We start from the raw sequence: 22862 nt of genomic DNA, 5'->3' as shown, positions 1-22862 counted from the left end.
TACAAAAAGTGGCATTTCCTTCTTCGTGACAAGCAGTCACTCCAGCACTTATGGTGGGGACCAAATAGAATGAAGGTTTGGACACAACTCTGGAGCCTTAAAGCCACATGCAGACAGGAGGCCTTTTGTTTTGTAAGCCACGTGCTGTGAGCCACCCTCCCCAGTGTCCGGTGAATTCTGATTTCACCTAACTGATTTGCTCTTCCCTGAGCAAATTCAAGGGCCTTCCATCAGCTCTGCCGGAGTTGACAAGGACCCCATGGAAGGCACATCCCCTCAGGGTCCCAGGCAACTGGCATTTATAACGGGGCTCTTGGTAGAAGCTGACAATTCTATTGACTGGGCTGCATTTGAAATCAACCCTGCGAGTTGGTAAGGGGAGGAGAGACGGTCACTCACCTTTCCACAAGCGTCTGGTGAATTCCTGGGAGGGTTGGAACTTTCTAAACTGCCCTTTCATCGTCCCTAAAAGCTGCTCACTCTAATGAGTTCCTCAGACACCTTGGTCCCAGGCAAGCCAGGGTGGTCTTGCTTCATTACAGGCAGGGGTGGTGGTGACGGTGTGAGGTGAAGGGCAAAGGTTCAAGTCGGACCGTCTACTGTCTGCTTTAGGGTTGTATAGTCAGATGCAGGTGATCAAGAAAGTCGAAAGGAGTTAAGCCGACAGAACAGTCTAGAGTCAAACGTGGGTTGGCAAAGCCAAGGAGGACAAGGATGCCTTCAAACAAGCAGCCAGCTCTGTTCTTCTTTCTGGAGTTCTTCTACTTGCCAGACTTTTAAGGCACGGGCTGCAAACGTGGCTTGAAATGTCTGAAAGTGGATCGCCACCTAGCATGGCTTTTCCTTCTTGGGGGAAATCTGTTCCAGCTTCCCGTAGGTGGCCTTCTTGACACACAAGGCACGTGGACAGCTGGGGCCAGAAAGCCAATCTCCAGCCTTCCACTGTGAATGTGAGGGTTCCTGCAGCCACCTTCTCCTCCCGGGGACCCTGCCTGCCCTGAACCCACAGCGGGAGGCGGGCCCATGGTCTCAGACTGAGATCTCTGTGCTGAGGAGACAGGGCTGTCTCCATCATGCTAGTTTCCCAGTCGGATTGGCCTTTATATACTATTGTGTGGCCTCTTACTTTTTGCCTCAGTTTTAGAAATAGCTTAATCTCTCCCCAAATTCTCAAAGTATTTTATGTTAACCAGAGAAAAGTTTAAAGAAGAAAGCAAAGTCAACCCCAACGTCATTATCTCTAAGGACAGGAGTTGGTTGTTGTGTTACCAGATACATTTTGAAGTATCTATTACTATTTAGGTAACATGAGATAGACCCCAACGTTCATATCTGCAGTAGTCACAACAGCCGAACATGGAAGCAACCTAAATGTCCATCGACAGAGGAATGGATAAAGAAGATGTGGTACATATATACAATGGAATATTACTCAGCCATAAAAAAGAATGAAATATCGCCATGGATGGACCTAGAGATGGTCATACTAAGTGATGGAGTAAGTCAGACAGAGAAAGACAAATGCCATAGGATATCACTTATATGTGGAATCTAAAAAAAATTAATACAAATGAACTTATTTGCAAAAAAGGAACAGTCTCACAGACATAGAAAACAAACTTATGGTTACCAAAGGGGAAATGGGGTGGGGGAAGGATAAATTAGGAGTTTGGGATTAACAGATACAAATTACTATATATAAAAGAGATAAACAACAAGGACCTACTGTACAGCACAGGGAACTATATTCAGTATCTTGTACTAACCTATAATGGAAAAGAATCTGAAAAACTATATATATATATCTGAATCACTTTGTTGTACATCTGAAACTAACATAATGTTATAAATTAACTATACTTCAATAAAAGAAGGGTTAAAAATAAAATAAAATAACACCCCCCCAAAAAAGAGGAAAAACAAAGGAAAAGAAAAAAAAGATGAGATAGATAGATGATAGGTAGATAGGGAGAGAGGGAGAGAGAATTTTTTCAACAACAATGGTGCACGCTGTATTGTTTCGTAAGCAGGTTTGAAAAGCCCTCTATGTTATAAACATCTCTCACGTGATTATTTCTAGTACGTGCATAGTATTGCCTTGTATGAAAGACTCGTCAAGATAAATGTAACACATCCTGTATTTAGATTATTTTTAACTCATTATCGTAAGAGTTGCTCTGATAAGCACTCTTGCACATGCACGTTAATCACTTATTTACTGGATGAAATCTCTAGAGAAGGTGCTGGCAAGTCAAAGGAGTTGCCCGTTTTCAGGAATTCTGGTACCTTTGCCAAGTGACTCTCGAGAGCTCCTGTGCCAGGAAGCAGCCTCTCTGCTCAGGAGCACATGTGCATACCCATGGCCACACCATCACTGGAGAGAGGATTCTGAAAACCTCGACCAATCCAACTGACATGTGTGTCTTGTTTTACCGTGTAATTATGTGACTTCTCCTGGGCCTGAATATATTTTCCTATATTCAAATCTGTGGTCTATTTTTCTCTTATTGGAGCTGTCTTTGTTACACCTGATTTGTAAGAGCCCTTCAAATATTAAGAAAAATAACTTTTTGTCTACCAGTTCATTTGCTTTTAAAGTTGTTAATGGCCTTTATTTTCCTTATGTAGTTTTTATTGTCCTGTAGTCAAATTACTGATCTGTTGCCAGTAGAGACAAGAGCAGAAAAGCTTTCCTCACCCAGTGATTATAAAGTATAATTGCTTCATAGATTATAAAAGTAAATATTGCCTTACAGATTAAGTGTTTAAAAATATTTTAGATCTTAAATTCTTCTGGGATCTATTTTGGTGTAAGTGTTAAAGAGAGATCTATCTCAATATTTTCACAAATGGCTAACTAATTATACTAATTATATTGATTGGAAGAAAAGCCTTCCCTTTCCCCTTGGATTTGAAACATCACCTGTATCATAATTTCCACCCTCACCTTTTCTCTCTTTTGTTCCCTGTGGGTTTTTTTTTTTCTATCCTGATGCTAACATCATACTCTTAATTACTGTAGCTTTGTAATTGGCTTTAATATCTAGAGTGAATGTAATTTTGTGATTAATAAATCTACTGAAATCATAATTCCATGCCCACTTGGGCTCTGCCTTTCTCCCTAAAGGCTGTTGTTTGTGGAAATAAAAATCTACCTTTTAATCTAATTTCATACGCTTTCCCTCTGTTCCTCGACCTTCCCCTGCCCGACACCCACCACCCTCTGCCTTGCTGGGAACTCTCACCCATGCCTGGTTCTCATTTCAACCCTGAGCTCCAACTCGAGAGACACCCCTTCTGTATTTTTCTGCATAGCAACCAGCTCTTTTCCTTCATACACTTACACAATTCATCATTTTATATGTATCTGGGTGATACATTCTTAACATATGCTCCCCTTCATTGGACTTTAAATACATAAGGTAGAAACCATATTCACAGAAGTCCAGCCAGTGTCTACAAAAGCAAGCATTTGGCATAAATGGGTGAACTCTGACATGCTCTGAATGACGCTGAGAGCCCTCCGTAGGCTGGCCATAACTTAACTTTCTACATCAGTTCTCCATGCTCCATCTCCCTCCAAATCTCGTTCCCAAGCCATCCTTCTGCTTTGGCTGTCCCCTCTGCTTGGGACCCCTTCACTATCCTCTTCCTGGTGGACACTTATTTATCCTTCCAGGTCAAGACCAGCTGTAGCCTTTTCAGTGGAACCTTCCAAGAAGCTGCAGGCAGAGCTGAGGCATCCCCCACGTTCCGCCTCCATCTGACCTACCTGATTCGCAGGTGGAAGCTTCAGGAAGAACTCCTTCCCACCCAGGAATCCTCTGGCTCTGTCTGAGCTGGTTGCACTGGCAAAGACATAACATGAACTTCCCTCCAACAAAATAAAGTGCAAAATCTATCCAATCAATTCAAATACCAGGGGGCCATTCTAATTCAGAGTCAACAATCACTGCTTCCTCTATTGTGTCTTTTCCTTCTAGTTGAGGCTCCAAAGTATTTTGTACCTTAAAAAAAAATACACACACACACACAACTTGAATTTGCTCTTATTTGAGATCAATATATGATTTAGTTCTCTCGTCACAAATATATACCCCAAATCAAATACCTTGATTGGTATTTAATTTTCTACTCCCTATTTGTTTTCCCTTCACTGTCACCAGATGGGATTTGTTCGTGGTTGGGTGTGCTTTTTAGAATAAAGATTTAAAGCTGCTCATTATGGCTGCCCATCCTGTGGAATTCCCCAGCCACTCACTGAGCCTGTCTGTCCAGTTTCCTTTCCAAACAATTTCAGCGCCCAGCCTTGATGTCTTAGTTCTCACGGTCGGAAACGCTTTGTTTACATGCAGCCCAGAGTCAGTGCTACAAGGAGGTAAGATGGGGAGCACAATGTTCCCCCCAAGCTTGATCACCCTTTCTGGGTCCATTGGGGGGAGAGCTGGTGTGGGATAGACATTTTTGCAAAGAAGCAGGCTGGGCAGAGGCGGGGAGAGAGGGTGACTGGGCATGTTGAATTTGTCATCTTCTCCCTGCATCCTCCTCTCTGGGGTGTCTCACCTGTCCTCCAGCTGTGCACACCTGTCCCCAGAGGCCCTTAGGTCTCCAGAGACTTCCTGACCCCTGGTGTCTGTCCACCTGGCTCAACCTTGTCTCCCAGAGGCACCCCTTCTATTTCCAGCATCCCTGGCTCAGTCCAAGGCACCTCCTCACTGAGCGGGGTCTGATGTGGGGTCTCTCTATATGCTCTGGGCCTGAAAGTCACAGAAATGCCTTCAAAATGAAATCCAACCAAGCCACCCTCTGTTACGGGCTGAATGTGTCCCTCTCAAATCCATGTGTTGTAACCTAACCCCCAGGTGGTGATATTAGGAAGTGGGGCCTTTGGTAGGTGATGAGGTCATGAGGGTGGAGCCCTCCTAAATGGGATTAGTGCCCTTATAAAAGTGGCCCCAGAGAACTCTCTCACCCTTTCTGTCATGTGAGGACACAGGGAATAGATGACCGTCTATGAACCAGGAAGCTGGCTCCCATCAGACACGGAATCTGCTGGCACTTTCATATTGGACTTCCAGCCTCTAGAACCATGAGAAGAAAATGTCTGCTGTTTATAAGCCACTGAGTCTACGCTATTTTGTTTTAGCAGCTGGAATGGACTAAGACACCTTCCTAATTCAAATGCATCAGTAGCTCTTGAATTACAAACTCTAGTCCCTGATGTGGCAGGGGAGGCTCAGAGGAGAGAGCCCTGCCCCTCACCAAGGCTTCTGGACCCACCTTGCCCTTTGCTCTCTGAGCCTCAGCCTCTCCTTTGCAGCCTTTGTTTGCCTGATAACTGGTTATGGAAGGGGGGGAGGTGGGGAGGAAGGAAAGGAGGGAAGAAGGAAGTTGATTGAAACTTTGCTTAAAAGTAAAGTAACTCTGAAATTAACAGAACTGTCTCTCGTGGAGGACGGTGCGGTGAAATTGGCAGTCATTTGTTGCTGGTAGTGTCATAAATTGTGCCATTTGCTCAGAAAATGATTCGGCAGCAAGTAACAAAAGCTGTAAAAATGTTCACACCCGGTGGAAATAATCTAAAATGTGGAAACGTTGTTTTTTCCTCTGGGGAAAAAAGGATGCTTGTGACAGCATTATAATTAGAGCAGGGCAGCCTCTATTCACACAGGGGGTCCAAGTTTGGCTGTTTATAGAAGGGTGGGCTTAGAATTTTCTGGAAAAAAAACCTCACCTGACTCTGCTCTTTGATGTTTATGAGCTATTTAACAATTTTAAACATTTAACATCTTTTTATAGTAAATACATAGATCATATATATAGTAAATAGATACATCATACTTTTTATAGTAAATAACTAAATCATAACACATGCATTGGCCCCTTCTGTGTACTCACAATCCCCTTCCCACAAACAACCAAAGTAACGATGCTGGCTGGATCTTGGCACAGCTGTTTGAGCCTCCCGGGGGGCCCTCGCTGGTACACTGGGCCCCACCCACTCTGGTGCCACCCCAGGACTTTGCTCACTTCAAAGTGAGGCAGGTGAGCCTGGGGTCTGTGCCCCCCCAGCGAGCCCTCGGCATGGCCAGCCCCTCCTCCAGGGCCTCCCCCCACTAGGTGGCTGACCTGTCCCAATCCGTCCAGCCCCAAAGTGTCTCCTATTCTACTGACACTTTGACGGCATCACCTGCACCCGAGGTCCTGCTTATTCACTCACTTTTGCATTTGCTGATTCCCTCCCGGGGCGCCTGACTCATGGGCGGTGCTCTGTGCTTTTCTTTTGGTTCAATCAAGGCATGAAAGAAGGATGCAGATCACCATAGCTCCCTCCGCATCTACCATGACTGTCCCACTGGGGCCTCCCATTCATTCATTTATTTATCCGACCGAAGTTCATGAAACATTGGATGTCCACCAGGCACGGAGCTGGGGACACGCCCGTCAAGCAGATCCACCCATCGTCGGGGAGCTTCTTCTTTGCAGAAGTTCCACCACCAGCATCCTTCCTGGCTTGCCCTGGCTGATAAAGTGCCCATAACGATGCTGCTGGGAAAGCCGGGTTTCTCCCCGTGCGCTCCATTCTAATCGAGTCGGTCTTCCACTGCGTGCTTTAATACTGTTAGAAGCAAATCAGAATTAATGAGATTACCTCCTTTGAAATGTTATATACAATTAACCTCGAATTAAGAACAATATGTATTTGAATTTGCCAATCAGTAACACCTAGCGATCGCTGAAATCCACAGCAGCAAATAGACATTGACTGTAATCTGCCAGTCCAACACCTGGAGGAAAACAACTTTGAAGACCCACCCGTGAAGTCTTCACTGAGGCCAGGAAAGGGGTCGCCCGACCATCATGTGCGCCCTCCTTGCCGTGGCGACCACAAGTCCTCTTCCTGCTATATTTCCCAGAGGGTAGTGGGGAGGGGCTCGCTGTCTTCAGGGTGAGAAGATAGTTCGGTCAAGGAAGAGGGTATCCAGAGAAGGACTCGCCACAATGACCAATGTCCCAGAGTCCCCTTCAAGGGCAGCCAGCTCTGACCACCGTCTAGAACTACTGGCTGCTCCTATTCCAGCAGCTTTTGCCTTCTTAGAACAGCCTCACTTCTTGGCTGCGTAGAACAGAGATTTGCTGGGCTTCTGGCAACAACATAGGTGAACAGCCACCAGAGGATCCCCTGCTGCCCCCTTCAACGAGGATGAAACAATTCCTACTGAGCTCCAGTGGTTTGCACAACCCCAAAGATTTATGCTTCTCGTTGTAAGGAGGTAAAACGACTTTCAAAAACCACATTAACTGATTATAATTCTTTTTATTTTTAGTCCTTTGTATGAATCCACCACATTATTTATCCATTCATTAGTTGATGAACCTTTGGGTTGTTGCCACTTGTTCGTTATTATGAATAATGCTGCTATGAACATCTGTGTCCAAGATTTTGTATAGACGTAAGTTTTCACTTGTCTTGAGTATATACCCAAGGGTGGAACTGCTGTGTGTTCACTCTTTTGAGGAACCACCAAAGGGTTTTCCAAAGTGGTTGTACCAATTTACATACGCGCTGGCAGTGTATGAGGATTCCAGTTACGCTACACACTCACCAACTGGTTATAATTCTAAATCAGTTTCCTGCCCATCAAAGCGTAGAAAGATGGACAAATGGTCAACCCAGGACACGGACCAAAACAAAGATCATAATTATGATGAAGCTTCCTCCGGGTTGTTGATGCGTGTTTCACAGGCTTTCCAAAGCCACATTGTTCCGTTCTCCCCAGAGCTCTCTAAGGCACGGGTTTCGTCTGTTTTACTCTTGAGGACACAGGGGCTCAGAGAGATGAGATGCTTTGCTCAGAGTTGTGCCATCCCACGGGGGACTCTGGGGGCCTCCTGTGGCCTGGAGGAGGCTGATGTGGCTCGTTCCTAAACAGACTCCCCGCTGTGGGTTCAGCCTCCCCGGCAGACCTTCTTCCTTCGTGTTGGTCCTCAGGGCAGCTGCTGTAGTTCTTCCTAGATCCTCCCAGCCAATGTCGATGGGCAACCACACGCAGCTCACACTCTGGAGTCCTGAGGGGGGCTGCCGTCCCTCCTCCCCTCGGCGCCTCTGGAGGGAGCCCAGAGCAGTATCGCCTCTGTGTCCACAGTCCTTCGCTGCTCTGACGCTCACTCCTGGAGCCCATTTCTGCCTTCGCGTCCGCTTAGCGTCGCCCCGCTGCTCATCTTGGCGATGCAACCTTGTCACGGAGGCTTGAAGGAGGCATTTGAATAGAGTCCCCCTGAAATTCACGTCTACGTGAAGCCTCGGTAAGCGACCTTCTTTGGAAATAGGGTCTTTGCAGGTGTAATTAAGTGAAAGACTGAGATGCGGTCGCGCTGGATTAGGGTGGGTCCTCGATCCAATGAGAAAGTCCTTATGGGAGACAGAGGCCGTATGGAGGAAGCGGAGGCTAGAGGGAGGTGGCCACAACCCAAGGGACGCCTGCAGCCCCCAGCAGCTGGAAGAGGCAGGAAGGACCCTCCCTTTGGGCCTCTGAAGGAGCTCGGCCTGCTGGCACTCTGACCTCAGGCTCCTGGGCTTCAGGACTGGGAGAGAATCTGTTGCTGTTGTTTTGAGCTGCTCGGTCTCTGGAGATCTGTGGGGCTTGCACAGAGTCACACTTGCTGACTTGACTCCACAAGCTGCCAGGGTACATCCCTGCTTCCCCGCCCGGAGCTGTGCTTGGATGGCCAACAGCTCCCCTCCCCAAGGAAGGGCTCCCCCACCTCCCCACGTGGGGCCTTCCTTGGCTCCTTCCCCATATGTTTGCCTCTGTTCTAGCTGTTATTTATTTCTTCGCTGTGCCCACCCCCTTTATGTGGGCTCCTGGAGGCCCTCATCTATGCAATATTTCATCCCATAACACAGCTCCGTCTCTCATATGCAGATACCCATCACTAGATGTTTAGACGGGTCATGTGGCTTGTTCGGGAGAAGCAGATGGCCTAGTTCATTAGGAACACTCTGTATGTCCATCAGACTGTGCACATGTCCAGACTTCACTGATTTGGACAAGCCAGTTCAATTCAGATTGGCAGATGTTTGCCAAGCCCTGATTCTGCCAGACACAGTGTCAGGGGTGGGGGATTTGGGCACCATTCTTGTTCCCAGGAAGTCGGGGAGAAAAGGTAACATCAACAGATCATGTGCAACTTTACTTTTTCAATTTCAGAATTAGTGTGTATTCGTTGAGGAACCTTTCGAAATTACAGGTAGATAAAAAGGAAAAAGATATTCCTCTTAAGCCCCTAGCTGGAAACAATCATTTTGGGACACAGACCCGGACCTGTGTTGACACAGGGACCTGGTCACACACAGCATTTTCCAACTTGTCTTTTTATTCACTTCACATCTTTCAGTGACTATTAAACTATATCCACATTATTCATTACAGGACTGAGTCAGAATGTTCACCTGTCTTCTTCTTATTTAATCGGTCTCCCATTGTAGGATACTTAAACTTCCCGTTTTTAAAAATACTGTCGTTATTTTGAAAAGTAAATTGGTTTTAAATTGTAAAATTACTACCTGTCATGGAAAATATGCTAATAGTGCAGAAGGGCGTGTCAAAAAAAAAGTCCCCTTTCCCCTCACCTCTGGTCTTCAGAAGTAACAACTGCTAATAGTACCTTTCCGGGAAGTTTCCAGGCCCCCGCAAGCATATAGGTATATATTACATTATATAAATAATATATACGCTATATAAATTAAGTAATATATATATAACATAATTTGTATAATTCAAGAAACTGAAGATTTATAGTATATCTATGCATCCTATCATCTACCTATTATCTATAGTCTATCTCTCTATCTATCCATTCATCCATCCATCTTTTTACAGAAAAGGAGTCATTTTGCATATAAAATTCACCTTGTTCACACTTCATGTGCCTTATACATTTTTTCCACATCAGCACATAAAGATCTCCCTCATTATTTTTTAAGTTCTGTATTATGGAAATTTCCAAGCATATAGAAAAGTAAAAAGTGTGTTATAATGAACCTTCCCGTACCCATCACCCAGCTTCTATAATTACCAGGGTCCATCTCGTCCACTTTCCACCCTGACAGACTTGTTGTGAGGCAAATTCCAGACATCATCTCTTTTCTTTAATAAATAGTTGAGGGCTTCCCTGGTGGCGCAGTGGTTGAGAGTCCTCCTGCCGATGCAGGGGACGCGGGTTCGTGCCCCGGTCCGGGAAGATCCCACATGCCGCAGAGCGGCTGGGCCCGTGAGCCATGGCCGCTGAGCCTGCACGTCCGGAGCCTGTGCTCTGCAGTGGGAGAGACCACAGCAGTGAGACGCCCGTGTACCGCAAAAATAAATAAATAAATAAGTAGTTGAGTATCTGTCTTGAAAAGATTCAGTGCTGTATTATATCTGAGTCATTTGACAATGATTCCTTAAGGTGATAAGATAATCATTATTCAAATTTCCCTGTTAGTATCATTATTTTCCTATTTCTTTGACTTATGGACCAAGACAAATTCAGATGTTGCATTGGTCGGGATGCCTCTTTATTTCTTTTAATCTAGATGTATGCTCTCCCTCTTTTTTCCCTTACACTTTATCTATTGCTTGTCCTAGAAATTTTCACATATCTTGAATTTTGCTGAATTCTTTCCTGTAGTGTATCTACCATGTTCTCTGGATGTATTGTGCTTTTTCTGAACTATTTGAGAGTTCAGGTATAGATTGATGCTCCTTTAGCTTCAAAACTTCAGCGTGTATTTCCTAAAAACAACAGCGTTTTCTTTCATTCCTACAGTTGTAAAAGTCAGGATGTCAGCAGTGGAAAAAGATGTCTGTCTTTTCTGCTGATGTGTTTCAGATTTTGTCAAATGTCCCACTGAGGTCTGTACAGCAAAACAACCCCCCCACCCCTGGGCTGCACTCTGTGGCCCCTCTAACCTGGAAACCTGACTCCGTCCACCTTAGTCTTTCATGACATGGTATGTTTGGATTACGATTTTGTGACATACTCCTCCTTTTTGTATTTGTCTGATACTTCCTAAAGATCCGACTCAGTTTATGCAGTTATGGCAAAAACAAACAAAGGCAATGTTGTGTCCCTCTCAGCGCATAGACTCAGGAGGCATGTGGGGTGGGCTTGTCTCCTGGGAGGTGCGCTTCGATTTCCTGGTGAAGGTGGGGTCAGTCAGCTTTTTCCCCGGGAAAGCTACAATTGTCCCCTTTGTAATTCACAATTATCTTATGGAGAGATGCTTTGAATTTATGTAAATATCCTGTTATTTTTCAAAGTTCACCCTTTAGCTTTATCATCCATCTGTTGATGACCGTTGCCTGAATCAATTATTATTATAGTGGGCACCAAATGAGGATTTTCTAAATATATATCTGTATCTTTGTATCATCTATCTATCAAGACTAATAATAACCGTGCTTTAAATTCATTGAAATAATTTCTCTCTCTGTGACTGAGTACACAGTTCCATTCTTCGTTTCATTTTGCTTTTGACTTGGAGGGATTACTTTTTAGTTTTAGTTCTATTGGTTTCATAAGCATGTAACGTATTCTGCCACATTCTTTGCAATGGCTGCGTGCTGTGCCACTATCTACATCGCGATGCTTTTCCTAATCCGTCCACAAATGGTGGCATTTTTATTGCCTCCAGTTTTAGTTTCTATCATCAGCAATAATGCAACGACCATGCCTGGGCACTTAGGCATGTAAGTGTTTAACAGAACAGAATTGTTGTTAAGACATAAGAAAGGCTTCCTGAAGGAAGTGACATTTGAATAAAATATTTTAGGATTAGTTTGAAATTAGCCTAGAGAATAAAGTGGAAAAGAGCTTTTTAGGGGAGAGGGAATAGTAGGAAGATATCAGGGGCAGTTTCGAGATGGAGCTTATGGGGAGCTCCAAGTGATTGTGTTTCCTGTTGTTTAAAGGGGTTTGGGGGAGTGGGAAATGGGGCTAGGGTGACCAGTGAGGTGGGAAGGTTGCCACGCTATGGCTCTAGAGCTATTTTCACTTGGTGGTGGTGGTGGTGGGGGAGTTTGAAGGGTTCTGGCAGGAAATGAGGTCATCGTCTGTTAGCAGGACCACTCTGGTGATGACATGAAGAGACCTGCAGAGACCCGACCCTGGTGGCCACACAGATGCCATTGCAATTACCCAGTGAGAGGCCGGGACGTTCTACACGGGGCCAGGAGTGGCTGAGAAAGGGAGGGAGACAGGGTCAAAGTCCACCTGAAGTGAGATCCAGTCTTCAGACCTGGCTAAGTGTTCCATGGGGGTCAAGACAGGGAGATGTGGTGGGACTGCCCCCAGGTTCCATCTCAGGGCGTGGACGACTGTGGTATCACTCACCTGGTGAAGAGTGCAGGAGGCAGGTCTACTCGTGGGCACAGAGATAAGCCGATTGCTCCGTACATTAAGGCTTCACGCCCAGGTAATGATCCTTTACAAGGATGAGGACAACAGACAACTGTTGGGAGGGAGGTCATTTTAACCAACACAACAGGACTCCCAGCGCTCTCTTGCTTGGTCTGCCCTCTCTGACCATGACTGCACCACAGACCACCACACTGCTTTTGCACTTGTCCTCAAGACAGAAATTAAGATCACCTGCAGAGCTCTGGGAGACCCAGTCTCCCTGAGTCCCAAATCCACAATCATTCTGATTGGCCCAGCGTGGTCAGGTGACCACTCCTGAACCAGTCTGTTGGCACATTTATGCAAAGCAGCCACTCTCTAGTTGCCCCGTGGCTGGGGTGGAGGGATCATCAAAAGCGTGGGATCTGGACAACGGAGTGACACAACCGGTACAGCCCCCCATGGGGGACCTGAAGCACGGGTATGCCAGCATGGTTGGCGTCCCCAGCCACAGAGGGCAGGAGGGCGAGAGTCAGGACCTCAGCTGGAAGGCAGTAGTGAGAAGAATGGTTATCCAAAACGAAACGTGGGTTTTGAAGGGTTGAGAAAAGTGCCCACGGTATTAGTCTGCTTGGGCCGCGTAACAAAGTCCACAGAACAGGTGGCTTAAACTCCAGGGGTTTACTCCCTCAAATTCTGGAGGCTGGAAGTCAGGGATCTGGGTGCCAGCAGGGCTGGCTCCTCCTTGGCATGTAGATGGCTGTCCTGTCCCTGTGTCCTCACGTGGTCATCCCTGTGTGTCTGTGTCCTGATCTTCTCTTCTTATAAGGACCCCGGCCGTGTTGAATCAGGGTCCACCCCTGTGACGTCATTATACCTTAATCACTTCTTTAAGGACCTTATCTTTGAGTTCAGTTACATTCTGAGGTTCTGGGAGTGAGGACTTCAATATGTGAGTTTGGGGGGACCCAGCTCAGCCGTGATGCCTGCAATTGCCTTCCATCCAGGCATCCACGTGTGTTTATATGATGGCCCAGCGGCTGCCCTGGTGTCAGGTTTCCATCAGGATGCTGGTGACTTTGTGGGAGCGTTTTCCGAGTCCTGGAGAGAAAGACGATACGCGTTGACAACTATTCCCAGAAACATGGCCTCAAATAGAAAAGATGCCCTCTGAGGGGCCGAAGGGTCACAAGAGGGTGGTCTTTAGAACAGAAGAGAAGCAGAAGACTTGAGGGACTGAGAAAGAGGGGCAAAGGGAGGTGGGCTGGGGGCAAAGCAGAGGATTTGGCTTCATGAGCAGGAGGGTGGCTCTTACACTGAGGCTGAGGGAAGCTGCTGGGATGCAGAGGTGGAAACATTTGGGGCGGAGGGAGGAGAGGGGAAAGGATTCCTGTTTGAAGCTGGGTACAGAGCGGTGGTCTCCGGAAGTCTGCGGAAGCCCAAGGAGGCTGGCTCGGGACCACAGCTGACTGTGGGGGAAAAGAGTGGGGTCCAGGTGAGTGCGGGGTCCTGCACTGGAGCCGGGTCCTGTGTAGGGTCTGCTGGGGTGCTCGCAGCCCCCAGGGAGCAGCCTGGAGAGGCGCTGCCTACAGCGCGCACCTGGAGGGGTCATGCTCTGTCACACAACAAAACAAAGACAGATAGGACCCGTAAGGTCTGCCCCGGCCAGGGGAGCCGGCAGGGCTCTCTGTTGATGCAGCCCCTGCAGCTTCAAAGCAGAAAACGCCGGCAGGGTTCAGGCATGGGCCGTGAAGCCAGCGTCTTTGGGTTCCTCTTAGAGGTGGAGAGGGACAGAGAGGTGGTGACCCAGGCTGTGTTGGGACACGGTGGCCCTGGTGGCTGTGACAGCAGGTACCAGAAGAGGCCAGGTGATGCCTACAGGTACACGAGCATCAGTGGGGCCCTCCCCAGGTGGGGACGGGAGCAGCCCTAGTGATCCTCTGAGGCCCCCCAGCTGCAGTGAGCACAAGTAGGGGGATGGGGCTACTCAGGCTGGAAGTGAGCCGGCTGAGGGTGGGCGCCCCCCACCCCCAGGTTGTGGCTTCCTCCTTGCCTGGGAGGAGCCAGCAGGCAGATCCTGTTCAGTCTGGAGAGTCAGTGCTGCCCCCCCAGAAAGGAAATGCGCCCACCTGGGGTGCATCCTCACCTTGGGGCTCAGTAAACACACAGCCCTGGCTACTGGTTGTAACCTCCCTTTTCTCCCGGTGCCTCCAAAGCGCCCTGCCCCTGACTTTACCCCCCAGTGTGTGGGATGTGGGATGTCAGGGCTGTGGGTGAGGAAGCAGAGGAGAGAAAGGTCTGTCCTCTGGAGCTGAGGGTCCCGTGGGGGCTGGAGGCTGTGTATCCATCAAGACTCGAGGTCCCAAGGTCTCTAGGATTTCCTTGGCTGCCTGCGTCCAGAGAATCCAGGTGAATGGATGAAGTGGGTGTGTGTTGGGGGCGGGGTGGGAGCAAAGATCCGGGGTAAATCTGAATCGTCCCTTTTAGAAATAAGAAGTTTCGGGGGTTTCCCTGGTGGTCCAGTGGTCCACGAGTCCACTGCAGGGGGCACGGGTTCGATCCCTGGTCGGGGAACTAAGGCCCCGGATACCTCGAGGCACAGCCAAAAATAAAAAAAAAATTAGAAATAAGAAGTTTCTAGAAACCATACAGTGGACCAACAGTTAGTTCCCTGATGAAGTAGGGTAATGGAGAGCTCTTACTAGGTCCGGATCGTCTGTAATTAGCCCATTACACTGAAATGATTGCTTTTAAAGATTTGAATCTATTTAGTTTTTGTTTTTTCTCCCTGGATTAAAGGGAGAACCTACAATCATGTTAGACTATGTGCCTTAAAATCAGCTTTGTCAAAAACATGCTCAGTGAGTTTTTGGTCCACCGATGAAATTAGCTTAAATATTGTGTTAGTAGAGTCCCCAAATTGACATTTACATCTCTCCAGCCATTTAACTTATTCAAGGTGTTGCTTCATCTCATCCTCAGGATGACCCTTGAGAGCAGCCATCGTCTGCCGGCTACGAGTGAGGAAAGAGCTCGAAGGCAGAGTGAGGGCAGGAGCACAAAACCGCTCCCTACCCAAGGTACATAATGTTTCAACAATGGTTTATTAGGATTTAGGAGACAGAGAATTGCGTAGCATATGGTCAATAGAAGCTATTTGCTGCTTTCATAAGCCATTTTTCATCCCATTAATTTTTTGTATCTGTTTCATTAATTTCAGGGTAATCCATGTTCCCCTTTCCTGTGAAATACATCACTGCAGACTCAGACGATGCAGCCAGGGAAGGCAATGCCGTCCACTGCTCCTGGTATGACTAGTTGTCCAGGAGTTGCAGACACGTAAACCTCTCCACACTAGGGGGCAGCCCAAACTACCCATCCCCCCCCGCCCCCCGCCCCCCGCCGTGCCGTGCTTACTCAATACACATTCACCACATTCCTACTGGGTGTCAGGGTCTGCAGTAGGCACTGGGCATACAGAGATGAATGGGGTGCAGTCCCCACCCCGGTAAGCTCATGGCCACGAAGGAGACAGACAAATCAATTGCAATCCCCTTAAGTGCTCTAGCAGAGGGCGGTCCAAAGTGTTTGGGGAACCCAGTGAAGGAGGCGCTGAAAGAACTGGTTTAATCGCATCTTTCTTTCCTTTGAGGGGAGATGGGTCATCAATCTCCACAGAGAGCAGAGACAGGAAAACTCAACCCAACAGAGCTCTGGGTACTGTGACGAGGAATCAGCGTGAAAGGGGAAGTAACCCAGGGTCGAATATGCTGGAAGGGGACGTGGATGGTGGAGAGGAGTCGAGGAAGGAAAAAGGACAGGGTTGGAGAGCAGGTGGGGGCTGCCGCTGGGATTTGATGGTTGACTTGGTGGGGGCCAGGCATCCTCTGCCCCCTCCCAGCTGCGCCTCCCCTGTTCCATCTCTCTGTTCCTCACCCTGTCATCCCATTTGCCGCCCGCTGGGTTGGCTCTGGTTCCCCTTAGATTGAGTTTCCATGCTGTGCACAGAGGACGTATGCACGAGTAGGATCATAGCATTCCCTGCATAGAGGCATCGCGGACTCCCCATGAGGCTGAGGATGAGGGGGACCCACCCCGGCACAAGGCGCTGCCAGCCTGCTCTCCGCTGGGTCTCCATCACCTGCCCTCCCGGCCCGGCTTCAGGCTCCTCTGCTACTTGGGCTCCCTGGAGGTGCCACTTGCTTCCCACTTGGAGTTCCTTCGACAGACGTGTGCAGGGTGTTCTGGGGGGGCCAGGCGGCCGTTCAGGCTAGAGGTACAGAAGTGAACGAGAAAAAGAACCTGCTTTATGCAGCTTGTGTTCTGGCGGGGCCGAGGGGGCCTTGATGATATACAAGAACGATAAGTAAATTATCAGCTGGTTTATTGGACAGTGACTCCTATGGAGAACAATCAAGCCCATAGCGGTGAGAGCTCTGGGGCGACGAGGTGGGGGGGGGGGTCCCAGAAGACCCTCCATGGAGCACAGGCCTGAAGGAGGGACTAAGGGGTGGGAGCCGTGGGGACGTCAGGGGAAGGGTGTTCCAGGAGAGAAGAACAACCACAAAGATGCTGAGTTGGGAGAGAGTCCGGCATGTTTGAGCAGATGAGGGACCAGGAAGGGAGGGACCGGGTCAGGGTAGGGAGGTGGGGGGGGTCTATGAGGAGGCCTACGGGCCAGCGTGAGACCCAGGCTCTCGCTATTCAAGAAGGAGGCGCTGAGGAGTTCTGAGCACCATCTGACTTCCGACCTGGGCTTCAGAGGATCAGCTTTGGCTCCAGGGCTGAGAACGGGCTGTGGGAGGAGCTGAGAAGCAGTGCGGGGACCAGCTGGAAGCTTTGCAGAAACCAGGGGCGTTGCCATGGGCTCTGATTCTCCCGGAGGTTGCAGGCGGACTGCACTTGGAGGACTTTGGTCTGAAGAACAAGAGTGATGGGGCTGCCGTTTCCTGACACAGGAAAGAGTGTGGGGGACAGGGGTCCAGGGCAGAGACACAGGGTCGGGTTTTGGGCCTGTGCATGTAAATGCCCATCAGACATCCCCACTGATGGGAATGAGGGACGTTCCAGGCCCAAGTTCAGGCGAGGGACAGTTGGATGCTGTCTGTACTCGGTAGCACTTCCAGCTGTGGCTGGTGAGACAGTGGAGGGAGCACGTGTGGACAGGGAAGGGGCCAGGCCAGGCATGGGACGATCCAGCGTCTGAATGGGAGCAGGAGATAGAAACTGACAAGGAGATGCCCATCGGACGTCTGTGGCATGTGGCCAGGAGTGATGCCCAGAGGCAGACCGTAGAGTTGGTCCAGGTTCTTGACTTGGAGGGCGGTGAGTGGGGCCATGCTGGGGTGGATGTCCATCTGCACATCCAGGGGACAAAAAAGGACAGTCACACGCTGATCAAGTGGGAGAAAGAAGTTGTCCCGCGGTTGGACTGAGCAACGAGGGTAACGAAGTTGTGAATGCGAAAACTTTCCAGAATTGCTGGATCTGTCTAGGAAAAGGGGCTCTGGGATGCAGGATTACATATTTGGAAGACGAACGTTGCTCTGTCAAAATTGTGCCTGAGGCCAGCTCCAATTTCTGTCTGCACCCACAATTGTTACTTTCAGTGGGAGAAAACCATGAGTCCCTTCTGTCTGCCATGAATTCTGAAGTCTGCAGGCGGGCGTGCTCGGTGACTGAGAGGAAACAGACTGTTTGCAATTGTTGATTTGACAAATACGACTAAGTATTCAATAAGTTATCTTTCAAATTATCCTGTCAAAATAATCATGACACAGGATAATGATAACACAGTTCTCAGAAGGAGGGATGGATGTTTGCACTGAAGAGGTGGCTGCCACCGGCCTCTGGGGAGAGGCTGATGGATGAGAGGATGGCTGGGAGAGGGAAGAAAGGGGTCCTGTCGTGGGTGTGAGTGTGCACCTGCCATCCACAGCTTATCCCCGACTTGGAGATGCGGGATGTACGGGTTCACACCGCCGGCCGCAGACAGCATGGCAACCAACCTCATGACATGGCTGCCCAAGTCTGGCGTCCTGGATGCTTTGGTCAGGGTGGGTCAGGATACAGAGAACGTGTATCCACGTCAATTAGCTTGATTGTAGAGGTAGGACCTCAACCTGGGGCCAAGCAATTAAGTTCAAATCTTCCAGCATTTAAAAACCATGACTTTCCACCCAACCCTCTGCTGGGTGCGGGGGGTAAGAAAGAAATAGAAAATCTTGTAATGTGCCTGAGATTTGAAGTCCAAGAGAGCTGTTTTCATCCCCTTCTGTACCATCCTGTTTCACCCAGAGTCACTGACCTTTGCGCCCTAATCTGCGAAATGGGGAAAATATTACCATCTCCATATCCCAGTGGGAAAGTGAGGTCCCCGTCACGGTTCTTCCCTGGTTTATGGCCGTGAGGATTAGTGCTTTGCTCTGGGGCTAAGTTCTCTCTGCTTTGTGGACCAATTCTAAATCCTCTTCGTAGAAGACAGAAGAGCTTATTATGATATCTTCTGATATAATGATCTGAAAACTGTGACATTTTTATGGTTTATAAAACTGAGGCTAGTCATTTAGTAAACATGGATGGACATTATTTGATGATCTTTTTCTGAGGGGGGTTACCTATACTTTTCTTGGATATCTGTAAAGATGTCTTTATTTCAACCATGTCACCTAATTTTTTTCTTTTTTTTATAACGCAAAACAGATTTATTTGCACGCACATCAATGAGGATTAAGGTTGTAGATGAAAAGGATAGCAGCCTTCTGTCAAATGGAGAAGATTTAATGTTCAAAAAGGATGTGACAAGTAGGATTGTCCAATGGATAAGCTGCAAAGGCAATGTTTCAGTCAGCAGAGCCCCTTGGACCCGATAGACCGTTCTCTCTCCCTGTTCACCCAGTGCCCGCTCAGAACGCAGCCAGCAGAGAGAGAGAGAGAGAGACCAGGTCTCTGGACTGGGCACCTCCAGGGAGACCTTGTGGGGCTCTGGGCAGTGTGAGCTGTGGGGACTTTGTCATTGGCTGGGCAGTGGTCGGGTGGGAGGCAAGGCAGGTTTCCTATTGGTGCAGAAGGAGCTGACTGTCCCTGGTTTCCCTGAGGGGCATCCTCCAGGAGATAAGAGGCAGGGAGGCTGGGGAGACAGGGCATGACTCAAGCCTGCAGAGTGGAGGCTGGCAGAGGATTCTGTGTTGATACCGAGTGAGCTGACATTGGTTTTCCATGTGTGGTGTCATGGGATCTGCAGTGAGTGTGTGGTTGATGAGTACATTTAGCATTTTATTAAAGGCCCCGTGTAGGCTCCGGGAACTCAATCAGAAAGTACACGACTGGTCATCTCCCCACACTTGCCCTTAAGAAGCCTTCAGACCCATGGTAAGGAGGATAAAAGTAACTCTGGGAAAATGGAGGTCCGCATTTGAGCCCAGAAAGCTTCCTGAGCACTGGGGTCTGAGCTGTCTTAGTTCGGTACTAGGTGTCCACGTGATAAAGGAAAACACGCACATCTACATGGAAGCCCATGTTACCCGTTTGCACACAAATGGGACCCTACTGAATGAATATGCTTCTCGCACTTAACAAAATGTCTTCAAGATGTCTCCATGTCCTTAGGCCCGGCCCCCGTGAGCTGGCCCGTACTGGCTGGTGAGATCCAGTTATTAAATTATCAGGAATTTTGCGAACTGCTTGAAATCACGTTGGTCGCTTGAAGTCTGTCACGGTGGGAGTATTTACACTCTGGAAGTCATCAAACACTGACATCATGCTTCACCGTCTCAGAAAGGCCTGTGTTAGACATTCACCTGCACCTCACCGGGTGGATGGCTTGCCTTGGACAGCCACGGGGTATTCACTCCACTTCAGGGCAGTGCTCGTTCAGCCGTTTCCCTCTCGGTGGGCATCTCACTCACTTCCAAGGGCTTGGCTGCCATAGGAACATCTGTGCGTGTGTGTGTGCGTGTGTGTGTGTATTGGTGCTTTGTGAGCTTCTCTGTAGAATAGCTTATAGAGCAGGTGTGACCTGACTATTAAATCACAGGTTAAGGGTCAGCAGACAGCATGCCATGCTCAGGAACATGCTGACACTTAGATATTGGTAGAGAACAAAGTTCAAAGTCAGCAGGAGATGGGGCTGCAGATTTACAGGGGGACAAAACCATCAGATGGAATGTGGGATTCGGGGTGGGGGCTACTTGAGGGTTTTGTAACAATAACGATTGTTATTATTATTAAACCTAACGTTTGTTGGTTTCTTCCCAGGCCAGTTACTGTTCTAAGCAGTTTTACATGAATTAACTGCATCCTCAGAATGCTCATGCGAGGGGTACTGTTATTGTGTCCATTTTACAGATGAGGTTGGAAGAGGTTACAGACTTGCCTGAGTGATACAGCTTGTAAGGGGTAAACCCAGGGGGTCTGGTGCTCCACTGTAGCCACTGCACTAGACATTTTAGAAGGAGCAGTGATCTCAGCGTGCAGAGTGATGAGACGGGCTCATGACTGAAGCCTTCAGTTGGGGCCAAATCAAGGCACTGATTTTCGGGGTCGAAAGGAGAACAGTCAGGAGATGCTGAGGAGCTGAGTCAGGTGGGTTTGAGGCTGGACTGCGTGCTGCAGAGGGGAAGGGGTGGCACAGAGGACGCAGGTTTCTGTCCTGGATGAGGGGTGCACAGTCGGGCCGGTTGTTTTCAGAGATAGGGAGGGAGGAGGGGGGAGGGTTTGTGGGAGGATCATGAACTCGGTTTTGGACATGTGGCGTTTGAAATGTTGGTGGGGCATTCCAGTAAATCTGTCCAGGGACTGGCTGGGAGAGCCTTGAGCTTAGGAGCGATTCCAAGGATGGAGATAAATACTCGGGTGCCCTCCTCAATGAGGAGATAGCTCAAACCATGAGCAAGGTGTGATTTCCCCGGAATGATACGCTGAGTGAGCCAAGGTGTGGGCTGCAGGTGATGCCATGGGGAACACGCACACTTAAAGGAGAGAAGAGGTTCTTCTTACTAATAATGGCATTTTTAGTTAGGCACGTGGCCTCCCAAATAGACATTCCACTTATCAAACCCCTTGGCAACTAGATGCTCCCATAAGGTCAAGTTTGGAAAATGGGAAAAAACTGGGAAATTTTATGTCTAGCTTTCAAAATGTACTTTCCATTTCCCGTTTTCTCAGTTCTGCTGGTTGGAAGGCAAGTGTTTTTGCCAGCGTTGCGGCAGCCTTCTTAGATCTTGAGTGAGAAGACGCAAGTTGAGAAATACGCAAAATGTTGATCTCACTATGAGACATTTATAGGTGGGTCTTTCTGGTGTAATAGTCTATCTATGTCCTAAGAAATACAAGAACCTAAGACAGGTACGTCACAAAATCCAAGTGTGCTTATAATGCTGTAAATGAGAGGAACCCATTCAAATTTGCCTAATTATGTTTTTAATATAAAGGAAACATTAGCTCATATAACTGTCTATGGGTAGAATTTCTTTCCGGCTTGGCTGTGTTGGGTCCTCAATGAAAGTCGTCAATTCCCAGTAATATACATGTAGACACCCCATCCTTCGAGAAGTGAAGCTTAATTTTCTCCCCACCTCCCTTGAGGGTGACTAGACTTAGGGACTTGCTTCCAAAGGACAGAGTGTGGAAGAGAAATCATAACTTTACAGTAGAGACACCTGGCAGACCCCACGTTAGCCAAGTGGGGAAGGTGTACATCACCCATGATGCCAGGTGGGCGTCAGGTACATCCAGGTACCATGTGACAAGACAGACACCTCTCCTCTGTGGTCGTCTTTCCCAAAACCCATAACCCCAGTCTAAGCATGAGAAAAACACCTGACAAATCCATCCAAACTGGGATGCATTCTACTGGATACCTGGGCAGTACTCCTTAAGACTGTCAAGGTCAGGAAAAACTGGGAAAAACTGAGGCTGTGTGGACCAGAGGGGACCGGAGAGATGTGACTCAACGAAGTGTGGCTCCCTGGACTGGATGCTGGAGCAGAAAGAGGGCTTAAGCGGAAAAACGGGTAACACCCCATAGCCATGTCCCAGTGTTGACGTCAGCCATGAGGACCGCATCACGGGATCGGAAGATGTTAACGACGGGAAAACTGGGGGAGGGGCATACAAGGACTCTGTACTATCTGTGCAACTTTGCTATAAACCTAAATTTGTTCCAAAACACAAAGTATATTAAAAATGCCATTGGTAATTTATGTCTTCTCATCTCAGCTCTTTTCCGGGCAAGCTTTCCCCAAGGGATGCCTCTGTGCCTCCACCCTCCCCTGAAGCTACAAGTTATCCTTCTGTCAACCTTGGGACCCAGGGGGCCCCTTTCTCCACAGTCCCAGCCAGGGCCCCAGCGTTGATTCGGGTCGACTCCTGGGCGAGGTAGCCATGCTGATCCAGGCGCCAGATGTGGGGCTGGATGTCGGCTGGTTGGCCATGCCCCTGGCACGTGCCCATCTTGGCACAGGAGGGCGAGGGAGGCT

The sequence above is a fragment of the Tursiops truncatus genome, chromosome 11 (genome assembly GCF_011762595.2).
Source record: "Tursiops truncatus isolate mTurTru1 chromosome 11, mTurTru1.mat.Y, whole genome shotgun sequence".
Taxonomy (NCBI): Eukaryota; Metazoa; Chordata; class Mammalia; order Artiodactyla; family Delphinidae; genus Tursiops; species Tursiops truncatus.
This window is presented reverse-complemented; position numbering follows the sequence as displayed.